Genomic DNA, 17,341 nt, shown 5'->3' on the forward strand with positions numbered 1-17,341 from the left:
TCCCCTACGCTCTGTAAAGAAGCATGGAACTTCATTTCATTTTCATAGTTATATATGTAGAAGATCATGGGTTGCACTGTCTCCAGGAAAACAGGTGGTGTAGGTAATGAAGAAGTTTCATGAGGATAAAGGATGTTGTAGAGGACTTGTTGTTATATAAGGGTACTAACATGAATTATGAATGGTATATATGTATTATGGGGACTTAACAATGGAAATGTGAATCTGAAGAATAATTAAACAGTAATTGAGTGTTAGGAAAATTTAGTATCTCTTATGAGAATTGAAGATGACGTGGGAAAGTCTCTGCTGCTCAATGTATGATGAGAAAAGTTTCGTTGGCTGCTCTTTGATGGAAGGAAAGGTAGAGTAGTACAGCGTACAGTATTTGGTGTCCACACCATGCAAGTGGTAGATGAGGGTTACTGAGGAAGGTCTTGTGTAGTTTTGTCCACGCCTTGGAAGCGATTGGATGAGTGTTTCTGAGGAAGTTTTATGTTTCTTTCGTCCACGCTGCGAGTGTCAGGGCCATCTGTTGTGAAATGACGTATGTATTTAGGGTGTAAGTTGTAGGGCACCTGCATCATAGTAGGAAGAAGTTTGCAATATTTCTTTTTGTGTATTCTCGATTAAGGTGCATGGAAGGTGGCGTAAGATGTGGATTAAAAGAGTCAATCAGAGATAGCCATTGTATGATGCAAACACCTGAGAGATGAATGCAGAACAGTTGACAGACATGAAGCGAATACACAGAACTTTAGTTTTGAGTAGGAGGTCAGTTTTCTTGATTAACTTTGAACTTTGTACATACAGTGTTATGATGTCAGCAAAAAAGAGATGGAGATGATGGAAGGAGCATTAATTCAAGGATAATATGGACACAACAAAGAGGATACAGAAAGGAAGAAACTGTGCGAAAGGAATCAAAACTTTTAGAACAAAGTACTAAACAAATTCACGTAAGTCCATTGACAAGATATGAAGGTTTATATCAATCTGATGATAACTGAAAAATATTTAAATTCGATGTTCCAGAGGTAAAAATGCACATGAGAGTGATACTACCATACTCTGAAAATTATGTATGTTTTTGCTTTTGATAAGGCTTCCCACAGATTGAAGCGAATTGTAGATGGAGTGGAAGGCAAATAAATAAATAAATAAATAAACGGATGACAGAAAGAACTACGGTTACTGGTAGAGAGATCATACGACTAATAATGATAAAAGATAGTGACGTAAAAAGAAAAGAAGAAAACAGAGGCAGACACATAGAAGATAGTATGCATGATACCATGAAGGTTTCCTTTTCTTGCATAACTTATTAGGTTAATAGTAGTTAGTGTAGATTAAGGGATGAATCTCACGATACGAAAGGCGAATACAAATTTAAAATACCGCATGGGAAGAAAAGAAATGATGAGGCATGGTTACTAAGAAAATAAATGGACTGACTCTTAAAACTCTAACAATGACAAATATGTTTGATTATCCCCCTTTTTCTTCTTCCGTAAAACAGGTGCAAAATATTAAATAATGAGTCACTTTCGGCCCTTTTGTCGCTGAGGGTCAATTTACATCACAAGTAAGAAGCACTGTGTATCTTAGAGTTGGTTTCATTTTTGTAAAGTTATAGAAAGTCTTTCGAGGGGACGTGTGAATCTCATTTTGAAATAGACGGACGGGAAAAGACTCGCAGTACCAGAAGGAGTTGTACGGCACAAACGATATTTGGTAGACATGTTTCTAGAGTTGAAAGACAATGACTGTCCCAACTTCAGGCCGGTTGCCTAAGAGCGGCGCAAGTAACGCCGCTATAAGGATGTACATCAAGTTTGCTTTAAATACCCGCTCTAACGGTCGTTGGCTTTAGTTAGCTTTGAGATTGGACGTGGTGTGTTAATGTTAGTCACGAACGTCTTTATGGCAACAAAGACGCCTTTATCAACACCTCACTGAGTTTGAATGAGGTCGTGTAATAGGGCCACGGAAACTAAATGTTCCTTCTGCGATATTGCAGAAAGACTCGGCAGGAATGTAGCCACTGTACGTGATTGCTGGCAGCTGTGGTCACGAGAAAATGCGATCGCAAGAAGATCTGGTTCTGGACGGCCACGTGGAACTACCGACAGTTGAGACCATTGTGTTCAGCGTATGGTTCCGGCGCATTGTACTGTATCTGCAGCAGAAATTTGAGCCGCAGGTGGCACCATAGTGATACAATGAACTGTTACAAATCGGTTACTCAAGGACAGTTCCAAGTCAAATGCCCTGTAGGGTGACGTCTACTGACCCCAAACCACGGCCATTTGCGACTTCAGTGGTGCCAAGCGGGAGCTCATTGTAGGGTTGAGTGGAGGTCTGTTGTGTTTTCTGATGGAAGCTGGCTCTACCTCGATGCCAGAGGTGACCGTGTTTTGCTTATAGGGAGACCAGTTGAGGGTCTGCAACCAACCTGTTTGCGTGCTAAACACACTGGACCTACACCTGGAGTTATGGTACAATTTCGTATAACAGCAGGAGCACTCTGACGTTTATCCTGCGCACCCTGAGTGCACATTTGTCCGTCAATCTGCCGATTCCACCTGCTGTGCTGTCATACATTAACAGCATTCCAAGGGTTGAATTCCAACAGCATAACGGTCCCCCACATCTGGCTAATGTAAACCAACATGTTCTATAGAGCGTCGAGATGTTTCCTTGGCCTTCTCGATCACCAAATGTGTCTCCCGAGCACATATGGGACACGGTCAGACGACAAATACAGCGTCATCCACAAAGGGCATTAACCATCCCTGTATTGAAGGACCAAGTGCAACAGGCATGGAGCTCCATTACACAAACAGACATCTTGAACATGTACGACACAATACATGAACGATTGCTATATTCAGGCGGTTACACCTCTCATTAATGTAGCAACATTTTACATTTGCAGTGGCTTATATCACGCTTACATTAACCTGTGATCTTGAAATTTTAATCACTTAAATATGTTACCTAGACAAACGTATTCCGGAAATTTTGTTACTCTACTGTTATTATTTTTGGTGTTATGATCATTTTTCCCTCAGTGTAACTGTAAACTGTATAAGATCTCAAGAATATTCGATGTTAGTAGTAGGAATTAAGGCAGCAATTCTTACTGTGCAGATGGTCAGGCAGACGAAGAGGTGAGAGAGCAGCAGGGAGCGAATGGCCTTTTCCTGAGGCCAAGATAGGGGGCAGGACGATGTGGCGTCAGGGTCACAGCAAGAGAGCGAATCTAGTGGCCCAGCTGAGCTAAACCACTTTCACCGCTGACAGGAGGTCTGGTATGAGCAGCGTGGAGCCAACTGCCAAAAGTGGCGTCTAAATGAGATTTGTGACCAGGGCTCTCTTGGCTAGACAGGCCGACTTGTGCGACATGGTGAAGCTGAACCAGTGATAGGTCTCCGTCAGCTAAATTACGAAGACACCCACTCGCGCCGGCCGAAGTGGCCGTGCGGTTAAAGGCGCTGCAGTCTGGAAGCGCAAGACCGCTACGGTCGCAGGTTCGAATCCTGCCTCGGGCATGGATGTTTGTGATGTCCTTAGGTTATTTAGGTTTAACTAGTTCTAAGTTCTAGGGGACTAATGACCTCAGAAGTTGAGTCCCATAGTGCTCAGAGCCATTTGAACCATTTGAACCACACCCACTCGCCACAGAAACGCAGCATGCCGTGGAGTTGGCATGCTCCCTCTGCCACGACAGATAAGGGACATTTTATGTAAAATACTCCGTATGAAATGGTAGAAGCAGAAATAACAAAAGATTGCTGATACAGTAACTGGTTTGAAAGAGAATATGGGCAGTCTGCGCGATATGCAAAGTTGCACAAAAGGTCAAAGGAGAGTACCATTCCCGTTTCTCTTTTCCACGCCTTATTCTACACTGTGAAAGCAGGATCAAACGGCATCTATTTCACTTACCTATTCTTGCAGCACTACAGCGGGTGATCTTTCCCAATACCCATGGCAGAATGGAAACTAGGTGTAAATGCTCTCTGTGTACCACTGTAGTAGCGTATCGAGCAGCGATGCTACGGGAATATATGAAACTACGTAAGTAACCATAACTGATAACACAAGAACTTAACCTGGGTGGGGATGACATGGAGGGCATCTCAGATGCAAGAACCGAGTGTGTCATTCCAACAACTGGACACCTCTCGACAATAATCCAGAGACCGCCCACGATGTCCTGTTTCAGCTACCGCAGAAAAGATGAACGGGCTACAATGCAACACATGCGCATAACAATGAGCCGGCGCAGTGCAACACTTGCACATACCGATGGGCCGGCACACAATGCCCGCAGACGACAAGTAGCAGCATACCCTCGCTCTCCTCTGTACTGAACCATATGCCTCACTCCCAATTCTAAGACAGGAACAGTGCATACCCTACTTTGTGCGTGTGTGGGTGTGTGTGTGTATGTGTGTGTATGTGTGTGTGTGTGTGTGTGTGAAGATCACATTTAGTGCGTAAAGGGAAGTTGAATTTCCTACTGTCAGGAAAACGTTTATTACAGCGATTTAAAATATTTCTTTCTTTCAGCTAGACATTATTTTTCTTTACGTTTATCATTCTTTTTTATTTACTGTGTTTGAAACTTGCATGTTCCTTGACATCATGCTCATGAACAATACGAAGCAACATGTAAAGCATACACATTTAACATGTATATACACTCCTGGAAATGGAAAAAAGAACACATTGACACCGGTGTGTCAGACCCACCATACTTGCTCCGGACACTGCGAGAGGGCTGTACAAGCAATGATCACACGCACGGCACAGCGGACACACCAGGAACCGCGGTGTTGGCCGTCGAATGGCGCTAGCTGCGCAGCATTTGTGCACCGCCGCCGTCAGTGTCAGCCAGTTTGCCGTGGCATACGGAGCTCCATCGCAGTCTTGAACACTGGTAGCATGCCGCGACACCGTGGACGTGAACCGTATGTGCAGTTGACGGGCTTTGAGCGAGGGCGTATAGTGGGCATGCGGGAGGCCGGGTGGACGTACCGCCGAATTGCTCAACACGTGGGGCGTGAGGTCTCCACAGTACATCGATGTTGTCGCCAGTGGTCGGCGGAAGGTGCACGTGCCCGTCGACCTGGGACCGGACCGCAGCGACGCACGGATGCACGCCAAGACTGTAGGATCCTACGCAGTGCCGTAGGGGACCGCACCGCCACTTCCCAGCAAATTAGGGACACTGTTGCTCCTGGGGTATCGGCGAGGACCATTCGCAACCGTCTCCATGAAGCTGGGCTACGGTCCCGCACACCGTTAGGCCGTCTTCCGCTCACGCCCCAACATCGTGCAGCCCGCCTCCAGTGGTGTCGCGACAGGCGTGAATGGAGGGACGAATGGAGACGTGTCGTCTTCAGCGATGAGAGTCGCTTCTGCCTTGGTGCCAATGATGGTCGTATGCGTGTTTGGCGCCGTGCAGGTGAGCGCCACAATCAGGACTGCATACGACCGAGGCACACAGGGCCAACACCCGGCATCATGGTGTGGGGAGCGATCTCCTACACTGGTTGTACACCACTGGTGATCGTCGAGGGGACACTGAATAGTGCACGGTACATCCAAACCGTCATCGAACCCATCGTTCTACCATTCCTAGACCGGCAAGGGAACTTGCTGTTCCAACAGGACAATGCACGTCCGCATGTATCCCGTGCCACCCAACGTGCTCTAGAAGGTGTAAGTCAACTACCCTGGTCAGCAAGATCTCCGGATCTGTCCCCCACTGAGCATGTTTGGGACTGGATGAAGCGTCGTCTCACGCGGTCTGCACGTCCAGCACGAACGCTGGTCCAACTGAGACGCCATGTGGAAATGGCATGGCAAGCCGTTCCACAGGACTACATCCAGCATCTCTACGATCGTCTCCCTGGGAGAATAGCAGCCTGCATTGCTGCGAAAGGTGGATATACACTGTACTAGTGCCGACATTGTGCATGCTCTGTTGCCTGTGTCTATGTGCCTGTGGTTCTGTCAGTGTGATCATGTGATGTATCTGACCCCAGGAATGTGTCAATAAGGTTTCCCCTTCCTGGGACAATGAATTCACGGTGTTCTTATTTCAATTTCCAGGAGTGTATTTTAACTTTAAATGAGTTAATTTTTATAATTTTCTTGTCACATATACACACCCTGTACAACACCAAGAGATACACTCGAAATCACACACGTAATTTCTTGCATTTGTGGACTAAGCATGGAATTTTGCTACGTTTCTTTTATCAGTTTACCTAGTTATGATCATGATTACTGATAGGCACCGATTCATGTGTTAATGCGCTGGCAATGTTTTACATGCTCTAGTTTCATCTTTCGACGGACCCTAAGTTTCTCATGATTTGCTTTCTCTCATGAATGAAAAGAAATTGAGAGTTGATTGTGCTCTGATATAGATGGCATATATGTCTGTGGACCTTACGTCAGTTTTGATTTGCTTTCGTGTAAACTAGTTTTTATGGTAGCCACTCATGAATTTCAGGACGAACGGTCAGCTAACAGTTGTACATAACTGTGCACTCTTAAACAAGTTAAAGTAAGACTGTATCTTACGTTTGCGAAAGTGGACTGTTTTACGGTAGTGTTCACTTTCACATTTTTGGAAAAATATTCCATTAATTAAGGTCTCCGGACAGCAAATGCAACAGCAAGTTAGGTGCCTTCTGTAAAAGGGTCAGCTATAAGTATGAGGGGGGCGGTGGTTATCACAGGTATGAATGCGTTAGGATATATTTTGTTTTGTATTTTACACTCTGTAAGCTGGAAAGATGTACATTACCTTCCCATACCTATTTTCAGCTCACCTCAAGGAGAACGATTATGCGAACTGAGAGAACTATCAGCTAGGTAACAAATTCGTTTGTCAATGACACGCTAGGTTTTACAAAGTGTATCGTCGAGGATATAAATTATTTGAAACACAAGTGGGAGGTGATGAAACGCATCAACGGCTCGTGCTTCGTCTCTTTTCGTTAAACGATACACCATTTTGCATATTAGCTACGTTTTTAATTTGAAAGTTAGAGACTGTTTGACATGGAAATGAATAACAACTTAATTAAATCGAATCAAAATTAAAGGACATAGCGTAAACACACAGTTATTTCTATTTGCTATATGAGGACAAAGATTCCATGGGTGATTTCATTCCTAATATCCCTCCCCCTCTTTTCTCACTTGGTGGTAGACCTTACACGTGTACTAGGCTCGGCTTAAGACGAATTCAGCGAGCAGTGTCCACACCAGAGCAGACAGGAAATTCCAACAAGGGGACTGTTATAACTCGGCTGTGCGTAGGAGGTGGAGGAAACCACCAGCCCCCCTCCCCTTCACCACCCCTGTCACAACTTCCCTCTGGGCTTAAGAGATGGGGGAAAGCTCCGACCGCCGGTGCAGGAGCATGCCGTTGGGACCAGAGCTGCTGATTGCACCACTGTGCCACTTGCTTCCTGGAGAGAAGACGTAAGACGGGTGCCTCAACCATAAGTTTTTCTGTTCTGAACATTCACAAAAAGTTTCTCTGGTGGCAAGAGGATCCTTAAACTTTTTTTTGTGTCATTCCTAATAGTAATTTTCTAGGGCACGAACTTCCTAAAACCCGCCTACAGTGTCTGGAAATAATGGTTACATGGTTCGGCTGCCAGTTCGGCGCCTAGCACAGGATTTTTACTTCTTTAGGTGTCCCACGCTAGAAAACAGGTCACCAGATGTTCTAAAAAATAAGACACAAGGATTGGCTGAAACACCATGGAGCAAAAGTTTTGGAGGCTCCTTATGATGGTAGGCCGTCACTACGATTGATTCGGCTGACCGCACTTTCCTTACTTTGGTGGAAGTATACTGGCGTCAGCTCAATTTATTTTATCGATGGGATGCTAAATGTAACTTTTCTGTTACCAGTTGCTACTAAAGGCGCGATAAACGTCGAAGAACAGACGAGCTCTGCGCATTTTTGACTCCTCGGATTCTGCTCTCAGTTGTGACACATTGGTCAGGGCGCATCAGGCAGAGACTTTACTCAGCAGACTTCTGCTTCAGACCTTGCCTGATGGCGATGCAGCTGCTATGTCCAAACAGACATAGTAGTTAGCGGGCCATCGAAAGCACCCGCAGACATATCATACAAATTTCAGTGATGGTAACACTGGAGCGCAGCGCCGACAGCATAGGTCACAATGGATTTAGTGTTATTCCGTAACATCACGGTAACGTTCGACTCACCCGCTGGGACAGGCACAGTTACATAATAATATCATTTCTGTTTCGGGCATGATAAGTAGTCGCTGTTGTCCATTCGCGGATATTGGTCAGTCAGTTTTAATTTATTAGGATGCTGAATTTATCATCACATACATCCCTATCCTAACTTTGTCAATAGCAGTTAATTCCAATTTTGTTTCTTCGTTTTATTGTTAATATTTGTCACATCAGGGGTAAAATTTTACTGAATCATAGGATACAGGTTCCACCTTTTTGCAGACACACTGCTTTTTCCTTTTACCCAAACATGTTTCAGCACATCTGTGCCATCATCAGTGGGTTTTGTTTATTTAAAACCTGATTTTACATTATATGGCTTTTCAGGACCAGTTGTATCGTCTCCTGCACTGAATGCTTGTCATGTTTCGGTGTGACTTATCCTTCTTCTTTTACGTTCAGAAGGAACTCTAGACACATATTAATGTGCAATTTAGTTTTTTATAAACACCTTTTTACTTCGCAAAACGTGATGAGCAGTATGTTTTTGTATTTCCTAACCCCGACGGGAAACACAACAACATAGTGCTCACCGCGATTTGAGAAGTAAAAAGCCGTTTATAATAAATGAAATTACACAAAGCATCTTAATATGTGTGTGCAGTGCCCTCAGAACTCAAAAGAAGAAGGATCAGTCACGACAAAACATGACATGCTATCAGTGCAGGGCACCATACAGTTTGTCCTGCAAAACCATATAATGTAAAATCAGGTTTTCAATAAGTAAAACCAACTGATCGTGGCACAGAGGTACTGAAACATGTTGGGGTAAAAAAAAATTCAATATAGTGTTGGCCCACCCTTAGCCTTGATGACAGCTTCCACTCTCGCACGCATACGTTCATCAGGTGCTGGAAGGCTTCTTGGGGAATGGCAGCCCATTTTACATGGAGTGCTGCACTGAGAAGAGGAATCGATGTGGATCGGTGAGGCCTGGCGCGAAGTCGGCGTTCCACAACATCAACAAGGTGTTCTATAGGATTCAGGTCAGGAATCTGCGCAGGTCAGTCCATTACAGGGATGTTATTCTCGTGTAACCACTCCGCCACAGGCCGTTCATTATGAACAGGTGCTCAATGGTGTTGAAAGATGCAATCGCCATCCCCGAATTTCTCTTCAATTGTGGGAAGCAACAAGGTGCTTAAAACATCAATGTAAGCCTGTGGTGTGATAATGCCATGCAAAACAGCAAGGGTGATGCCCCCTCCATGAATAACACGACCACACCATAACACTACCGCCACCGAATTTTACTGTTGGCACTACACACGGAGGCAGATAACGTTTACCGGGCATTCACCATACCCACATCCTGCCGTCGGATCACTACATTGTATACCTTGATTTGTCACTCTACACAACGTTTTTCCACAGTTGAGTCGTCCAATGTTTACGCTCCTTACACCAAGCGAGGCGTCGTTTGGCATTTACCGGCGTGATGTGTGGCTTATGAGCAGCATCTCGACCATGAAATCCAAGTTTTCTCACCTCCCACCTAACTGTCATAGTACTTACAGTGGATCCTGATGCAGTTTGGAATTTCTGTGTGATGGTCTGGATAGATGTCTGTCTATTACACATTACGACCTTCATTTACTGTCGGCGGTCTCTGTCAGTCAACAGACGAGGTCGGCCTGTACGGTTTTGTGCGGTACGTGTCCCTTCACGTTTCCACTTCACTATCACTTCGGAAACAGTGGACCTAAGGATGTTTAGGAGTGTGGAAATCTTGCGTACAGACGTATGACACAAGTGACACCCAATCACCTGACCACGTTCGAAGTCCCTGAGTTCCGCGGAGCTCCCGATTCTACTCTCTCACGTTGTCTAATGACTACTGAGGTCGCTGATGTGGAGTACCTGGCAGCAGGTGGCAGCACAATGCACCTAATATGAAAAACGTATGTTTTCGAGGTGACCAGATACTTTTGATCACATAGTGTATATCGTATAATTGAACTGCAACCTCGGGAAGAAAGACGAGAGCTGCAAATCCAAAAGATGAATACTTTACTGAATTATTTGATAATGTTTTTCGTTTTATTATTAATATTTGTCACATCAGAAGTAAACTTTTACTGGATTATCTGACAATGGTAAAAATTGTTGTTAATAAACTCACGGGATTATTTTACCTTTGAATTTCATCTCGTAATAAGTCGTCCCGTTGCATAATTACTGCAAATTTTTGATTACGACCACACATTAAGCAATTGCTAGGCTGTAAATCAGCGTTTATAAATTCCGTTATGCACAATTTAATTAGCAGTGTTCCGTTGGGCTGAGATCTAGGTTGGCCACTTGCTAGCATCATTAATCTTTCTTTAACAGAGCGTGAACTTCACCTTGTGTATGTAGAATAGTTCTGTTTGTTTCGTAGGATGAAAAATGCGATTCGGAGACACCATGTCTCGGTATCCACACCAGACCCAAGAGCAGTGGTAAGCAAAGATGCACATAGGCTTACGCACAGTTGTAAAGTGATAGGCATGTCAGTGTCAATTGACTGAAAACCTTATTATCGGTAAAATAGTCTTAACTCTTGCCACCTCAGGCGATGCACACACTAGGAGCGATTTCTAAGGGTAAACGGTCATTCTTTGGGGATGTTAAACTGAATGTTTTGACGTCAGTATCTAACGGAATGCGAAGAATCGTTACTGAGTAGCTATTCATTCACCTCGAATAATTTTTGTTTGTTTCGGTGTAATTCATTAATTTCTACAACTTTCGTGTAATGCTGTTTGTATTTCCTAATGAAGGTAAATCAAAAACTTCAGTCGATGCTACAGTGTGCTAAAAATCACGTTTTTCGTTCATTTCCGTTAAGTGCTATTGCAATCCGCTTACATTACAGGAGTGAGACAGATATCGTCAAAGATATTGCGTAAGGTTTGTCATAGAGTCTCTTACACTGTTACAGCAGTCCGCACCATTTCACTGTCTCGAAGAAACTACATACTTCAAATTGTTAGTATAGTCCTAAGGATTTTTGTGGCTGGTGTATCTTTTATTTTATTTAATGGTTACACGTTCCTCTAAAACTTTTTAAAACTTTCAGAGTATGTTTATCAACATATGTTCCGACAAAATTGATCGAAACAGATTTATACGTATAAGAGATATAATGCATCTCCAAAACTTCCACATCGATCAACTTCGTAATACAATAAGGAGAAACATGTGTTTTTAAAATAGATAAACTCCGTTAAAACAGCAGGTGAAGCAGAGAGAAGATCTTAGAAATGACAGTCTAGCAAAGAAATGATGATGTTCAGTTCAGTAGTAAGGAAATGAGACAACGGATCTAGAATCTGTCTCAGTCAATAGATAACGAATTCCTACAATATCTTGAAGTGAAAGGCGCTCAGTATCTTTCAGCAGCGATTGCAATGAATCATCAGCCGTGTCATTCAAGAAGAACTTGTTCAACATGAGAATTATGTTAAAATGTCTTAGTAATATGACCCATATCGCTTTAAGACAGTCTGAAGCTACTGTGAAATAACACCCAGATACTCCTCTTTCGTTTCGGTTTGCTGCGCAGCTGAGTGTTATGCACAAGTCGTACTCGCCAGTCGTTCATCCATTCCCCATCCTCGACACACACATCCAGAATATGTAAATTGAGATGATTTGGTTGAATCGAAAAGATTTGGTTGAAATGAGAAGCTACGAGGGTAGTCCCAAAAGTAAGGTCTCCTATTTTTTATAAGTACAGAACTCTGTTTGCGTTGCAGTTAGTCTCACTGTTATGAAGAGTGCTTCACGCGCTGTGTGTAAATATGCGCACGCCTCGCTGAGGCGCTCGGTCTTGGCTTGGCAGCCGTTGAGAATGGAGCTCCCGTTGGATGTTCCCGTAAGTACGAACTGCGCGCAGTTATTCGGTTTTTGAACGCAAAGGGCACTGCGCCAATTGAAAACCCTCGCCAATTGACGGAAGTGTATGGTGAGTCGGGCATGGATGTCAAAAATGTTGCCAGCCGGAGTGGCCGTGCGGTTCTAGGCGCTACAGTCTGGATCCGAGCGACCGCTACGGTCGCAGGTTCGAATCCTGCCTCGGGAATGGATGTGTGTGATGTCCTTAGGTTAGTTAGGTTTAATTAGTTCTAAGTTCTAGGCGACTGATGACCTCACAAGTTAAGTCGCATAGTGCTCAGAGCCATTTTTGAACCATTTCAAAAATGTTCCTTACGTGGTGTAGAGAGTTATCAGCTGCTCGGACCGAAATTCACGACGAACAAAGGAGCGGGAGACCGTCAGTTTCTGAGGACACAGTGTTGAGCAAAGCGTGCATTAAGATCGGCGGATCACCCTGGATGATTTCTGACAGATACTGTGAGACTCTGAAAAAACTCAAACGGGTAATTCAGAACCGGAGAAGAGGAATGTTGAGCAAGGGCGTACACATTCTCCACGACAACTCTCGCCCAAACATCGCTCGGCAAACCGTTGCTCTCCTGCAACAGTTTCAGTGGAACATAATCACCCACCTACATTATAGTCCTGATTTGGCGCCCAGTGACTATCACCTGTTCCTTAAGCTAAAAGAACATTTGGTCGGAAAGCGATTCAGCTACAACTACGAGGTGAAAGGAGAGCTTCATAACTTTTGGGATTGCCCTCGTATTACTGTACCACACCACAGGAAAAACTTCCCATGTAATTGGACCAAATTATACCTACTGACTACTTATTCTGAACTGTAGGTCCCCACCACGTCACAGTAGAGATGTAGATGTGGATGCAGCTGTAGGCGTAGACATAAGCACTCTCCTATGAGCATAAGAAAATGTTATCAAAATCTATCCTGTCGATCCATAATCATATTTTGTTTCATCAGTCTATTTGATTTAGACCCTCCGTTCCCAATCGTCTGGTTATACCTGAGAGGTTTTCTAATTGTATTGTGCGTTGGAAGTACAAGTAGAGGGAGAGAACAGGTTCCTATCATTTATCTCTGTCTATCTGCAAGGAAGACCGACTTGTATTATACTTTTAATTTTGTTATGAGAATTGAAGAACACTTAATAACGTACTGAATGGTTATGGAAAATGTGCATATTTCCTATTCGTTTGGGATAAAAATGACGCAGACGTCGCCGTTGGGTTCTGAGCCAAAATGATCACCATAATACTTAAGTCTGTATCTCTGCAACTATATCTACATCTATACACCAGAGGAGTGTGCGGCAGAAGGTAATTGTGTAGCTCTAATGTATTCTCATCCCCCTTCCCCCCCCCCCCCCCCACACTTACCCCCTCCAGTCTTCGTGTGATATATATATTGCTGGACACGTCCTCCAACAGCTTCAAAATAGTTTCAGAGATAAACCTTTGCTCTACGCTCAGCACATTAAGCTTACAAAACGATCCAATAATCAAAAACGCAGCTCTTTTATGAATCTTCCCCTTATACTCTATTAATGGAATCTGTTAAAGAGCACAATTATAGAATCAAGTGTTTTGCAAATTACCTCTTTCGTAGCTGATTTACAAATTCTTAAAATAAATTTGATGAATAATTTAGACGCCACCCTCTTCCCTACAATAGTGTTGCGTGATCACTCAGCCTGGAGTATATAGTCCACAACCACCTAACAAACTACGGAAGGAGTTCAGTAAATAAGGCAACACATTTTTTTCTTGGTCAATTTCGGTTGAAAAAATACGTTATTTGTCGTGGGACATCGCGGAATATTCCCGCTTCAACCCTTACAATTTCATGAAGTTCCGACAGATGCCGGAGCTATACATAACCTTCAAAATGGTGCTTGCAACAGCAGGTGCGTCCCAAGCAGAGAGCTATCATTGAGTTTCTTTTGGCGGAAAACCAGAGCATCATAGATATTCATAGGCACTTGCAGAGTATGTAAGGAAACCTGGCAGTGAACAAAAGCACGCTGAGTCGTTGGGCGAGGTGTTTGTCATCATCAAAGCAAGGTAGCGCAAACCTGTCTGATCTCCCACGAGCTGGCCGGCCGCACACAGCTGTGACGCTTGCAGTGTTGGAACGCACGGACACTCTCATTCCATATGATCGATGGATCACAGTAAAAAACCTCGCTGCACATCTGGATGTCCCTGTTAGTAAAGCTGACACACTCTTCCACCATTTGGGATACTCAAAGGGTTCTGCGCCACCTAACAGAACACCATAAAGAGCAACGAAGGACCAACTGTGCGGATTTGCTTGGGCGTTACGAGGCTGGTCGTGACAATTTTTTGTCGAACATCGTCGCAGGCGATGAAACATAGGTTCATCACTTTTAACCGGAAACAAAACAGCAATCCATGGAGTGGCGCCACACCACCTCTCCTCCGAAGAAAAAGTTCAAAGCTCCACCCTCAGCCGGTAAGTCATGGCGATGGTCTTCTGACATTCTGTAGGGGTTACTCTACTTGGTGTCTTCCATCGTGGTGCAACGATCAACTTTGAAGTGTACTGTGCTACCCCTAGGAGACTGAGAAACGACTTCAGCGTGTTGATCGCACAAAAATGCAAACGAACTTCTCCTTCTCCATAACGAGACAAGGCTTCAACCAAGACTGCGCACCCGTGAGCAACTCACGAAACTTCATTGGGCTGCACTTTGTCAGTCACCCTACAGCCATCATCTCGCACCTTTCGACTTCCATCTGTTTGGCCCAATGAAGGATGCACTCCACGGGAAGCAGTACGTGGATGATGGGGAGGTTATTAATGCAGCAAGACGTTGGCTCCGACGTCGACCAGTAGAACTGTACCACGCGGGCCTGCAGGTTCTCCGAGTAAGGTGGCGTAGGGTCGTCGCAATGAACGGAGATTATGTTGAAAAATAGGTTTTGTATCCAAAAGAGTGGAGAATAACATGGTTTACTGGAGTCCTGAATGAAACCAACTTACGTTCAGAAAAAAAGTGTTGCATTACTTATTGAACTATCCTCGTGCCTAACTAATAGCACCCTACTAGATGAATATCAGTCAGGTTTCAGTAAACATCACAGTGCAACATTCTGGCTTAATAAAGGTAAAGGAGACTTGAAGTTTTCCATGGATACACTAAAGGCGACTACCATGTTCCTTTTAGACTTCAGCAAAGTTGACATCTACATTTTACTACGCAAACTTAGTAGCATAAGTTTCTCGCCAAATACAGTGCAACGTTTTCGCTCATACTTGACTTCTTGTCATCAATGCGTCATGTCCGGACGATAATTCACAATGGAGGCAAGTAACATCATGGCCGGTATAAGTCTTATACTCTTTTCACCGTATGTCAAAGCTGATTCGTCAGTTGTGACCTACCCTAAGTGCCACATGTATGCTGATGACCTCCAGTTGTATCTATGTGCAAACCAATAAACCCGAAGACAGCTATCGAAAATGTCAGTACTGACCTGTGTTCACTATCAAAATGGGTGCAGGATATAGGGTTAAAGCTCAGACCATCCATAACCCAAGTGGAAGTGGTTGGTCATTATAGGCTCATAAACCCGAAATATCGGGAATTCTTACCATCTTTAACCTTACATTGAACAAATATCAATTGCTCTCCTTCAGCAGAGTCTAGAGGCAATACTAGATGAAAATTTATATTGTACTCAGCACGTAACTGCATTGTGCAAGAAGGCATTATCATATCGCCAAGCCACAAAAAATATAAAAATTCTCATCCCTCTTGACTTGAAAAAGAAGCTTGTTCAGGTACTTGTTCTTACAATTGTTGATTACAACGATGTTACCCTGAAAGGACTTTCTCAGGAAAGCTAACGGCGCCTGGAACTGGTCATGAATGGCTGTGTTCGTTACATCTGCGATTTTCGACTCTTTGATCATAGAACACAGCTCTCCTTGCTGAGTGCAGACAAGCGCAGACATTTTCATACCCTCTGTCTTCTCTACTGCCTTATCAAAGTACACTGTCCCTCATATTTCTCTTCGACCCAAAACACTTGTGTCTGAACAACATGGCAGCAACACTAGTTCCCATCAGCGAAAAATCCTGTCTGTCACATCCCACCGTTCAGCCACTTCAGTAACAGGAACCCGACTCTGGTATAATCTCCCACATTATATTAGAGAACTGAATAACATCTTCTGCTCCAGAAAGCAACAGTAATGATTAACGTTGTCCGTTTAAGCATTCCTTAAATTTGTACCTCCTTCTTTTCAGCCAGATCTTCTTCATATCCCACTATTCTGAGCTGATGCAGTCTTCTTAAATTTTTTCCCCAGAAATCACTGTACCAGAAAATATCTATCTTGTACACCTATGAATTCTTTTTATATCTGCGACTATCATTATTGTTATTATTATTATTCTTTCTTTCTTTTCTCAGACGTTATGTCTGGTCAAAAATGGAAAGTGACGCGGATCTTGATCAAGCGTGACTTCCTTTTAACTGTACGGTATATGTTACATTGCATTTAGGAACTTTCGGGTAATTGAACATGTATCAATATCAGTTATTATTATTATTATTATTACTATTATTACTATTAGTGGCAGTAGCAGCAGTAGTATAAGTGCCGCCAGTATTAACTTTATTATTTCATAGTCAGTATTATTTACTCACACTGTCGAGTCTCACATCATTTTAATACTGTTTGTCACATTAAAACTGTTATCTCTTAGGTAACTACGATGTAAGAAAGTACTGTATATGTGTAACCCAGGTCCAATGTGAGAGATAGCCTTGTTGGCCCTAATCAGATCAGGTTAAATAAATAAAACAATATGTTGGTCTGTAACAAAAACACCACCCACAAGCCCTGCTGGCGCCATCGATACTGATCGTGTCATACTCTGCCAGTTGCGTCATTGGATGCGGTATATAGAATTTGCTGTTAGCATACCGCTCTTCCGGCAGTTGTCACTTACTCTGATCTGAAGCCGCTACTTCTCAGTCAACTGCCTCCTCAGATGGAATCAAATGTGCAAATATGTGTAAATTCCTAAGGGACCAAACTGCTGAGGTTATCGGTACCTTGTCTTACACACAACTTAAACTATCTTATGCTAAGAATAACACACACACACACATGCCCGAG

This window comes from Schistocerca americana, chromosome X, assembly GCF_021461395.2.
Source record: "Schistocerca americana isolate TAMUIC-IGC-003095 chromosome X, iqSchAmer2.1, whole genome shotgun sequence".
In the NCBI taxonomy this organism is placed as follows: Eukaryota; Metazoa; Arthropoda; class Insecta; order Orthoptera; family Acrididae; genus Schistocerca; species Schistocerca americana.